This window comes from Delphinus delphis, chromosome 17 (assembly GCF_949987515.2).
Source record: "Delphinus delphis chromosome 17, mDelDel1.2, whole genome shotgun sequence".
Lineage (NCBI taxonomy): Eukaryota > Metazoa > Chordata > Mammalia > Artiodactyla > Delphinidae > Delphinus > Delphinus delphis.
The window spans coordinates 46624829-46634479 of record NC_082699.1 but is presented as its reverse complement, the minus strand read 5'-3'; positions in this window follow the sequence as shown (position 1 = coordinate 46634479).

Here is a 9651-nt window from a genome sequence, read left to right as displayed (position 1 = left end):
AAAATCTTGATGGATTTAAAGTACAGGATGGGTATGTGACCTTGTGGCCTTTCCCGTATGGCTTCTTTCACTTAGGATCATCCATGTTGTAGCATGTATCAGTACTTCATTTTTTCCTTTGTGATTAAAAACACATAACATAACATTTACCATTTAAACCATTTTACATATACAGTTCTGTGACATTCATTGCATCTACATCGTTACAAAAATATCCTCACCATTCATCTCCCAAACTTTTTCATTTTCCCCAAGTGAAACTGTATCCATTAAACACTATCTCTTCTCAGCTCCTGCAACCACATTCTTTCTGTCTTTGAATTTGACTCCTCTGGATACCTTATATAAGTGGAATCAAATAATTTGTCCTTCTGTAACTAACTTATTTCAATTAGCATAGTAACTTCAAGGTTCATCCATGTTGTAGCATGTGTCAGAATTTCCTTAGTTTTCAAGGAAATAATATTTCCTTGAATAATATTTCCTTATGAATATACCACATTCCATTTACCCATTTATCCATCAATGGACACTTGGGTTGCTTCCACCTTTTGTTATTGTGAATGATGCTGCTATGAATATGAGTGTACAAATATCTGTTCCAGTCCCTGCTTTCAAATATTTTGAGTAAATACCCTGAAGTGGAATTGACAGATCATATGTTAACTCTGTGTTTAACTTTTTGAGGAGCTGCCATATTGTTTTCACAGTGATTGCACCATTTTACTCTATTCATTTATATGTTAGAATAATATGGCAGTTCATGGATGTGCTGCATTTTGTTTATTTATTCACTTGTTGATTGACATTTTAATTGTTTCTACCTCTTAGCTATTGTGAACAGTGCTGCTATGAATATTCATGTACAACTTTTTGTTTGAACACCTGTTTTTAATTCTCACTAGGAGTGGAGTTGTTGAATCCTATCATACTTTACATTTATCTTTTTGAGGAAATGTCAAAGTATTGTGCACATAGGTTGCATCATTTTACATTTCCACAAGCAATGTTTACAGTTCCATTTGCTCTACATTGTTGCCAGTATTAGTTATTTTTTATTTTTCTTGACTATAACAATTCTAGTGTGTTTGAAGGTGTATTGAATTATGGTATGAATTTGCATATCCATCATGACTACTGATGTTTGACATCTTTTCCATTGTATGTTGACCATTTGTATGTCTTTTCTGAAGAGTCTGGTCAAGTCCTTTGTGCATTTTAAAAACTGAGTTCTTTGTGTTTTTGTTGTTGAGTTTCTTGATATGTTCTGGATAACAGACTCATTAGATATATGATGTGCAAATATTTTCTTCTGTTCTGTGGGCTGTCTTTTTACTTTCTGGATAGCAGTTTTGATGCAATAAATTTTTTAACTTTGAGGAAATCCAATATATCTATTTTTTCTTTCATTGCTTGTGCTTTGATGTCAGATGTAAGAAACCATTGCTAAATGCAAGATCATGAAGATTTATTCCCTTGGTTTATTTGAGAGATTATAGAGTCATTCCTTGGTATCCACTTTGCTAGGATTAAGGTCTGCTGCCAGAGTCAGTGTCAGGGCTTAGGTGTCAGGGTTTAAGATTATGGTCAGAGTTGGATAGTCAGGGTAGAGGGTAATGGTCAGGGTCAGGGATTAGAGCTGAGGTGTCAGGATCAAGGGTCTAGGGTTGTTAGGTTTAGGGCTATAGGTTAGGGTGTTAGGGTTATAGGTTAGAGTTAGAGTTAGGTTAAAGCATAACCTTCCCTCACTCCCCTTGTCCCTCTCCATCTTTCTGAGGCCTCCAGGAAGGACAGGACTAGTCCAGGGTCACACATGACTCAGAGACTTGAGCTGGACCAATGTTTCTTTGCCCCTCAATCCTGGGCATAATTTTGTGTACTATCTGTGTACTATCTTCTTTGACCAGGTGTTTGTTCAGAGCTTTTCCTATTTTTAATGGGGTTGTTTGTGTTAGAGTTCTTTATATGTTTTGAAACAAATCCTTTGTTAGACATGTGTTTGCAAATATTTTTCTCTCAGTTTGTGACTTTTGATTTTCTGAGTAAGGCCTTTCACAGAGTAGAAATCTTTAATTTTACAAAGTCCGTGGTATTCCTTGTTTTTCTTTGAGGATTGCCTTTTTGTGTTGTGTGTTAGAACTCAGAGCTCATGATGTACATAACCAAACCCAACCTCCTGTCAATTTTCCTCTATGTCTTCTGTAATTTTGAATAGTTTTGCATTTAAGATTTGTCTATGAATAATTATGGGTGAATTTGGTGTAAGTTATAAACATTCATTTCATTCCATACGGTTTCCAATTAGTTGTTCCTTAAGTATTTTGGGAGAAATTATAGGATGCTGTCTCCATTTAGGTTTGAATTTCCACAGTTTAACAGATTCAGCAGTTCTGCCAGTAGGGGGCGTTGTCTCCAGTGACCTGTGAGGTAGGTACGGCCTGCACTTCCTGCACTGACCACAGGGGGGCCGAGACCGCCTCTCTGACCCACAGAGCATGCGCATTCCACTGAGGACGGCTCCGCGCAGCCGAGAGGAGTTGTGTCTCCTCAGGCACCGACTGGGCTTCGCCTTCGGATGCCCCGGGTCAGCATCTCTGCTGACAGGAGCTCAGTCTTCTTAGGACTCACCAGGGTTTCGGCTTCAGGACAACTTGGGGCTGCGTCCATACTGACAGGAGCTGAGTTTCCTGACGACCCAGGTGAAGCCGAGAGGAAAAGGTGAGGAGAAGTGAGGAAAAGTGGGGAGAAGCTTCCCGTGTGCGACTGACTGTTGAGGGAAGTCCGTCTTCATGCGACCCAGGAAGGGCTTGATGTGGAAAACTGGGTTTTTAGTCAGTTTTTTGTGCAGTGTAGATGGTGTCCAGTGTCGTTATGTGGCGTGTGGCGTCCAGTTTTCCTAGCGCTGTTTATTGTGGGCACTGTCCTTCCCCTTGGTGTGTTCTTGGCCCCTTCGTCATAAATTAACCGACCCCAGCCATATGGGTTGAATACTGAGCTCTCTGTTCTGTTCCTCTGATCCGTGAGCCTGTTTTTGTGCCAATTCCACACTTTTCTGGTGACTGTAGCTTCATAATGTAGTGTGAAGTCGGGAGGAAGATGCCTCCAGCCTATTCTCCTTTCTCAGGGTTGCTTTGGCTCTTTGGGATCCTTTGTGGTTCCACACAAATATTAGGATGATTTGCTCTATTTCTGTGAAAAATACCATTGGAATTTTGGTAGGGATTGCATTCACTGTGTACATTGCTTTGAGTAGAATGGACATTTTAACAATATTCTTCCATTCCACGAGAACGAGATATCGTTCCATTTATTTGTGTCTTTCAATTTATTCGTCAACGTCTTTAAGTTTTCAGTGTGCAAGCCTTTCACACCCTTGGTTAAATTTATTCCTAGGTATTTTGTTCTTTTTGATGCACTTGTAAATAGGGTTGGGTTTTTTTTTTCATTTTCTGATTGGTGTTTGAAAAGCAATTGATTTCTGTGTACTGATTTTGTAACTTTACTGAATTCATTTATTATTTCTAATAGTTTTTTGGTGGACTGATGGGGAAAATTGGAATTCAAAAATCCCACCGTTTCTTATCGTTTTTCTTGTGATTAGACTGGGTTTATGGGTTTTGAGGAGGCAGGTCGCAGAGGTCAAGTGCATTCTCATCATTTTATGTCAAGGGAACAGGCTCTCAAGGCAACTTATCACTGTTTATGTTAACTTTGGTCATGTGACTGAGGTCGTGTTTGTCAGTTTTCCCTGCTGTGAAGTTATTTTTCTCATGTCCATACTGTACATCTTATTTAGGAAGAAGTCACTGTGTGGAACCCACACTTCAGAAGAGGGTTAGGGTTACTTCCTCGATGGATGCCTATGTGTCTACATCAATTATTTGGAATTGTTCTGCATAGGACATTCCTATTTAACCCAACTCATAAAAAGTGTTTGTAATTATTTATTTTACTAGTGTGGACACCTGAATAGTTATTTTATACTTGTGGTTATAATTCAATTGTACAGCTTAGTTCATTCTTTTTTTTTTTTTTTGGCGGTACTTGGGCCTCTCACTGCCGTGTCTGTTTTGTGAAAAGTTCATTTGTATCATTTTTTAAGATTCCACATATAAGTGATATCATATGATATTTGTCTCTCTCTGTCCGACTGACTTCACTTAGTATGATAATGTTTAGGTCCATCCATGTTGCTACAAATGGCATTATTTCTTTTTTTTTTTTTTTTTTTTTTTTTGCGGTACGCGGGCCTCTCACCACCGCGGCCCCTCCCGCCGCGAAGCACAGGCTCCGGACGAGCAGGCCCAGTGGCCATGGCTCACGGGCCCAGCCGCTCCGCGGCACGCGGGATCCTCCCGGACCGGGGCACGAACCCGCGCCCCCCGCATTGGCAGGCGGACTCCCAACCACTGCGCCACCGGGGAAGCCCCCCATTCTTTTTTATGGCTGAGTAATAGAAGGGTCATCTTCAAGGGCAAGATAGAAGTTTGCTGGGGAACTAAGCCCAGAATGAATCCAAGTCATATATCATTGTGAACTGGAGCTCTTCTTTGCCAGTGCGTGGAACTGGCATAACAGAATGCAGGGGTGTTCGTTATACTCTGGTGAAAAATTGAAGATATACAAAAGGCAAAGTTTAGGGTGTTGGTGTGAGATGCTCACATACTATATAGAACTATATGGAGAAGACTATTTCCATCTATGGGATCAAATCATTTTAGCAATTGTCTTTTCCTCTCAAACCATGAACGACGGCACTAGTTAAAGCTGTTGCTTGGTGACATGCCCACAGGTCCATGTGACTACTACCAACTTTAAAGGACTTCTTTTTTCTTCCTCCTCTTCAGCTGGTAAGGTTAATGTATATTTAAGTGGAAGCCTTATTTAAGCGGAAGCCAAAAGTATCACCTCAAAAATCGTCCCAAACACTCATACCTCATACTATTCTTCACAAATGAGCTGTGTAATTTGTATGACCAATGATAGGCATTAAATAGAAAGGGACCTCGGACCTCATTTTGATATTTCTGATGTTTGGAATGCCCTCCAAACATCAAACCAGACAGTGTGATTAATGTCCAACACTACACCTTAAATTGACAGATTGTTAAGTATTACAGGTTCTAATTGAATGTAAATATTCAGGATGACTTCCTAGAGCATCCTCAGCTTCTCCTTCATGGGACTTAATTATTCCTGTATACCTAGATGATATTATTGACCCCTTACCCCTATGAGAAGGTCCTTCCTACACTCTAAATTGCCCTCCCCTCTCTAAGAGTAATGATGAATTTGCACTGAACCATACACACCTATTTCAGGCTTGTACACAATGGCATTCAGTTTACAGATTGGGAGTGTAGTGGGCATTTGTCATGTTTGCTTGCTCTGTGTTCATTCAGTTTTTTAAAAAAGCACCTGGTTTTCCTTGGGGAATCACTTGTTCCCCACTCTGAGTGCATGTGGTTTGCGTGGCTGAATCCACCTCCCTGCTACCAACACCTCCTCCTCTCTGCTCCATGGGCCACCATGTAATCCAAACCTTGACAGGCTGTATAATGTATGCCCTAGTCACAGAGATGACGCAGGCATGAGTACTTGCCACAGATGGCCCAATAGACTCAGTGTAGGGTTGTGAAGAGAAGCCCGCCTTCCCCAGGGATACTGGAATGTGAGCCTGAAACGGCTGATGGCCATTTCACCTCCGAGTGGGAGGAGCCTGTTCAAATGAAATTACACAGAGGAAGCGGAGCCAAAGGACAGAGATGTAGAGAGACCAAGTCCTGATGTCAGCACTGGAGTCACTAGAGACCCTGAAAATTTTGCTGTGGACTTCTGGTCATGTGTAGTAATAACTGAACCTTTTTTTTATGTAAATCAATTCAAGTTGTGCTCACTGAACCAATGAACAGATGAATGAATGAATGAACCTGGCCACACACCACAAAAACCAAGAGTACCTGCTCCCATCCCAATCAGTTTCTATGCCATGATCTTGTAGAACATTCTGCTACTGAACCGCAGTACACCATTCCCACATTGTAGCAGTCACTGTCAGTTGCCCACCCATCCACCGCCCCTCCTGCCCCACTCCCTCCCGTTCTTTGTTAACAGGACAGTCAGGTTTGAGCCCGCAGGCATAACTCGTAATTGTCATAATCGATCTCCAGTATGTCGCAACAGACCACGTGTTAGAAGACTTCTAGGATCTCTGGTCCCCAGTCATTAAATGACAATAGCCATTGTTGATAACAAAAAATGCCCTCCCCTCCCCGACACTCCCCTACATTTTCAAAGTCCTGTCACTCCTTTTTGCCAAATATTCACTTTCCCAAATTCTCTTGCAGTCAGTGGTGACCACATGACCTGGCTAATAAGAAGTAAGGGGAGTAAAGTTCAACTAATAAAAAATAAAATTCCGCCTTGTCCTGTTCTGTTTCTGCATTGAATATAATGGTGTGGGATGTGATGTTTGCAATGCAGCAGCCATATTTAGACCCTGAGTGTATTCGCTTTCTAGGGCTGCTGTAACAACTTACCACAAACACAGTGACTTAAAACAACAGAAATTAATTTTCTCACTGTTCAGAGGCCAGAAGTCTTAAATCAAGTCCACAGGGTTGGTTCCTTCTAGAGGCTCTAAGGTAGAATCCATTGCATGCCTCTCTCTTAGCTTCTGCTGGTTGTTGGCAATGCTTGGAGTTCTTTGGCTTGTAGGCACTTCACTCTAATATCTGCCTCTATCGTCACAGCACCCTTGTCTGTGTTTCTCCTCCCCTTCTAAGGACACTTGTCATTGGATTTAGGGCCTATCCTAATCCAGGATGACCTTATCTAGAGATCCTTAATTGTATCTGCAAAGACCCTTTATCCAAATAAAGTCACCTTCATAGGTTCTGAGTGGACACACGTTTTGGGAGAGCACCATTTCACCTATCACAATGAGGTAAGCCATCTAGAATAGAAAGTCAACATGTGAGAATGCCAGAGAAGAAAGTTAGAAAGATTGGGGTTCGTGATGCTATCATCCACTCTGATGGTTTTTGAGCCACTCATACAAGCCTGGAATTTCTCACCTCAATTAATCAAGAAGTTTTGGAATAAGAGCTAACAATTCGGGGCTTCCCTGGTGGCGCAGTGGTTGAGAGTCCGCCTGCCGATGCAGGGGACATGGGTTCGTGCCCCGGTCCGGGAAGATCCCACATGTTGCGGAGCGGCTGGGCCCGTGAGCCATGGCCCCTGGGCCTGCGCGTCTGGAGCCTGTGCTCCGCAACGGGAGAGGCCACAGCAGTGAGAGGAAAAAAAAAAAAAGGAGCTAACAATTCTTCCTCAGACACATATACTCGAGATTTCCCTGCAGTTCATTTGCTGCTTTTACTTAACAATCAATTTAGTGGAACCTGGCAAATCCAGCAATAAGACAGGGAAAGTCAATTTAATGTTAATGATCACTTTTTGTGGACTAGAGAGGATATAAGAAACAGGAAAAATGAGGGCACTGTATCATTGTGTTGCCTTATTTTGACTGGAAATGCTTAATTTCAATTATTCATGGTAGAATTTTATAGGAAAGCGGCTAATATGCTCTGGGAAGCTGCATTAAGGGAACACACAGGGAGCCAAATGGCAGCCTGTGGGCTCACAGTCCTCCACACAAAACCCCTCCCAGGGGTGAGATACAGAAAACGGGAAGGAAGAAGTGAGTCCTTCTTGCAGTCAGGTAGCTGGCATTTTCTGTATTAATCCTTTTAAAATTAGCCAAGTAGCACATATATTCTCTTTGTCTTTTTAATTTCTTTATATATGTCTTAAAATATGTAGAATTTTCTCCAGATGCATAAATGCGATCGTATGTGGTTCCTCTTTGTTTTTCTTTTCCTTTTATTATTAGCACCCCCTTCCCTCTCTTGTCTTCCCTTTACCACCAGGTTTCTACCCCCGACCTACTTGCTCCCAGAGCCCATGATTACAACCTGGTGTGTGTCATTATCTTTCTCCGTCTACACACATACTGGGTGAAGCCATAGCCAGGCCTGCCCACTGAAAGCTCCTAAGTGGATATAAATGGTGAAGGCCGAGATCCTGCAGATGCAGGAAGTCACAAAACCTGAGATTCAGGCACCAGAAAGGGGATCTCCCTCAGTGTGGACCAGCAGGTTTCAGCTCCCAGGCCCTGGGCAGTGAGCCTGGCAGACAGGGCTTGTGGAAGAGCAGGATCGCTGACTGATGTGTGTGTGGTATAAGCAGACACTGGCAGGCCTGTATGGGGGTAGAAAGCAGAAGCCCAGGAAGGCATCCTCCTCACCTGGCTGGAGCCCTCTGCAGGAAGAAAAGAAGGTGACCACAGAGAACCGCCCTCTTTCAGATGTTCCCTTTGTCTGGGCTGTTCTCATATACTTTTTAGGCTCAGTGGAGCTTGTGAGTAGGACTAACAGTATTCGAGGGTTTCATTCTGCCATTTTTGAACCCAGTTCAGGTCTTCTCAGATTCAGGCATAAGGCCTAAATCAAGAGTATTTTTAAAATTAGCTTATATATTGAAAATTGGGTTAGAATATAATATGCGTTCTTCTGTATCTTCCCTTTTCTCGCTTAAGCAATTCCCTCCGATGCAACTGGCATGGCGCCCGTGCATCCTTCTGCTATTGCATAATATTCCATGGTGTGTGTATTCCATTCCTGTTCATGAGCGTCCTCAGCATTTCGAGTTTTTCTTTTTTCTTTCTCTTCTTTTTTCTTTTTTTAATGGTTATGAAAATTTCTACAATAAACATTCTTGTACATCTGCCCTGAGGCACAAATGCTTTTATTGCCATGGAATGGATTCCCAAGAATGAAATTACTGCAACATGGTTGAACCTTGAAAACATCATGCTAAGTGAAAGAAGCCAGTCACGAAGGACCACATGTTGTACGATTCCATTTACATGAAATGTCCGAAATAGGCAAATCCACTGAGACAGAAAATAGATTGTTGGTGGTTGGCTAGGGCCGGGTGGGAAGAGTGGTTGTAGGGAATTGGAGTGATTGCTAGTGAATGCAGGGCGGGCGGGGGTTCTTTTTAGAGTGATGAAAATGTTCTAAAATTGGTTGTGGTGATGCTCGCACAACTCTGGATATACTAAAAACCATGGCATGTGAATTATATCTCAGTAGAGTTATAGGAAAAGAATGAGATTACTGGGTCAAAATGTATATGTGTTTTTATTGTAATAGATGCCACCAGACTACTTTCCAAAAAAGGCCATATAGCTCTTCCCATTTCTGCCAGCCCTGAATGAGAACACCCTTTCCCCATATCCCCACCAGCAATAGATTTTACACTTTTTTCCAGTTTCACCAATCTTGATATATAAAGTGATATCTCATTTTTACTTTAATTTGTATCTCCTGGCTACATTCTCATTATAAAAGTTTCAATAATACTTCAGCATGCAAAGTGAAAAGTACAAGACCCCTTTCACCTCTCACATCTCCCCTGAAGTAACCCTCCTCAACAGTTAGTTGGGTTTCCAGGCGACTTTGAGTTGCTTTTAGTGCATTTATAAACTAATTCACATAGACATATCATTTTACAATTGATAAATTGAATCACACTATAATGCTATTCTATGACAATTTTTTCATATAGCAGTATGTCTTAGAGACCTTT